Raw genomic sequence first — 2424 nt, forward strand, 5'->3', positions numbered from 1 at the left:
TCATTACATATCCACACATAAGGGATCACTCTTTTTCCTTTTCCTTTCCAAACGGTTCCAGTTTACTCCACCATATGGATGTGCCCTTATTTACCCCACTGATCAACGTTTGAGTTATTATTGATCTGTTGCTTTTACAATCAATGATGCATTTAATAACCAAATACATCTATCATGTCCCTATGTCAGAATATCTGAATTTCCTGTGCCAGAATATCTGATGATTCCTAGAAGAGGAATTGGTAGGTTAAAGGGTACAAGCATTTGTAATTTGGATAGATTTTATGAAATTGCCCTTTATATAGGTTACTGCATTTTACATTATTTTTCCCACAGAGTGTCATAAAACTTTTTGATATTTGTCAATTTAATACCTGGAATAGTATCTTAATGTAGTTTTAATCTACACTGATCTCCTTATGAGAGAAGATGAAGATATTCCCATATGTTCTTATCTTTTGCCCTGTTTTTCTATCTGGTTGTTATACTTTTTCTCATTGATTTGTAGGAGCCTTTTATTTTTAGGCAAATCAACCTCTGATGCTATGTACTGCAAATATATTTATCAGTTTGTCACTTGTCTACTTACTTTGTTTCAGGTGGTATTCTTAATTAAAATTCTTAATAAAGTCAGAGTTTTTGATATTTTCTTTCTTGACTTCTATGCTTATGTCATACTTAGAAATGCTTTTCCATTCCCATATCATTGTTTTATTTCTTATTTAAATGTATAGTTTATTTAATTTTATAGGGGAAAGCATGAACGCAGGGGTAGTCCCCCACTACCACAAATTATGCAGTCAAGTTTCCCACATTTGGGAAAATCACAGGGGTCAGCACATCCAGAGTGCAGGGGATCAGCCTCGCCCCAGGAGAACCACCTTCGTGATCATGGCATCTCTGCTGCCAGGTAAGTATGGTTTATTTTTTACCTTTAAACCTTTAGCACATTTAAAATTAATCCTGGGGTAATATATGTAGGGAAGGATTTAAGGTAATTTTTTTCCTAAATGGTCTCCAAGTTGTCTCACCATATATTGACTAATCCACCTTTTCCAAATGACAGTACTGAGTGTTTTAATTATGGCTGTACAGTCTGTTCTGTAAGCATAGTTCCTCCTCATTACTCTTCTTTTTCAGAATATTTTAAAGTATTTTTTGCTTGCTTATATTTCCATATACAAATTTTAATGAGCTTGTTTAGCTGAAAAAAAGGTTGATAATTTTAATTGGGATTTTATAATTTTCATGGATAAATTTAGGGGAGAATTGATATCTTCATACAGTTAAGCCCACTTTTCCATTTGTTCCTGTCTTCTTCTGAGTTTCTCAGCAGCATTTTGAAGTTTTCTTTATGCAAATCTGGAACTTAGTTTATTCTCAGCAAAGTTTTATTTCTTTATTTTTGTTGCTTTTGTAAAAAGGGTTTTCTTCCATTACGTTCTCTTGTTGTAAATTTTTATATATTTATGAGGGCTTTTTGTAAGATAAATTCTAGCTGAAATAAGCAGGAGAAGAGAGGAAACAAAGGGCCAGGTAGTTTATTTAAACGCAAATACCTGGGCGAGATTTCCCCAGTCTATAGAAATCAAGGCTGTGAATTTTTAAAGAAGGTGGGGGAAGGCAGAGCTTAGATTTACAGCGTTGCAAGGATTGGATAGCCTAAGGCACATTTTTCAGGTTGGGAGGGGGCAGCAGCCGGGGACTTTGGCACTTCATCAGTGTCCAATGTGCTCGCTTCTCCCATCAGTGCCCCCAGCATTATACTTTTGATTTCTAAATGTAAACATTGTGCCCAGCCACATTACTGATTTAGCTTATTCTTTGTAGTTTGTTTTCTTGAATTTTCCAGATGTTCAATCACATTATTTGAAATTAAGGTTAATTTTGTCTTCTTTCTAATATTTTCTACTTGCATTTTTTTCTTTTGTCTACTTGCGTTGGCTAACATGACAGAAATTTTAATTAGTTTGTTCAGACTTACCAGGTGAAGTATACAAATTTAAATTGAAGATCTGTCATTTCATGAAACATATAACTGAACCATCCCTTTACTAGGAGCACAGACAGCAGCTAAACTCTAGGAAGCTGTCCTGAGAAATACAGAAGTCTGGAAAATGGAAGCCCTGTATAAACTAAGCAAAGAGGCAAGAATTCCTTCCTAACCAACTATCATGCCTCTAGGGAGGGCAAAGATTGACATTAATGTCTTTGCTGACCTATTCTAGCAAACCTGAAAGCAGCCAGAAGATTAGATTTGATAGATTATTTTTCCCAAGAAGTTCCTGGGTTTTCCAGGGCTGTCTCTCTAAAAAGATTTTTTAGTATCTTGAACGTTATTTTTAAATTTCACTTTGCTTTAACCTCTCGGCCTCCTTCTTTCCCTCTCCCTCTCTTTTTACATAACTTTCAAGTCTTTATCTC

General features: G+C 35.0%; 1 non-coding gene across 1 annotated transcript; it reads right to left on the bottom strand.

Moving 5' to 3' along the window:
- Positions 1-748: 748 nt before the first annotated feature.
- On the bottom strand, positions 749-918 carry LOC118931267 (U1 spliceosomal RNA). Its single transcript, XR_005032313.1, has one exon. It is a non-coding gene; the product is annotated as a U1 spliceosomal RNA (small nuclear RNA).
- Between the last annotated feature and the right edge of the window lie 1506 nt (positions 919-2424).

This window comes from Manis pentadactyla, chromosome 13 (assembly GCF_030020395.1).
Source record: "Manis pentadactyla isolate mManPen7 chromosome 13, mManPen7.hap1, whole genome shotgun sequence".
Classification (NCBI taxonomy): domain Eukaryota; kingdom Metazoa; phylum Chordata; class Mammalia; order Pholidota; family Manidae; genus Manis; species Manis pentadactyla.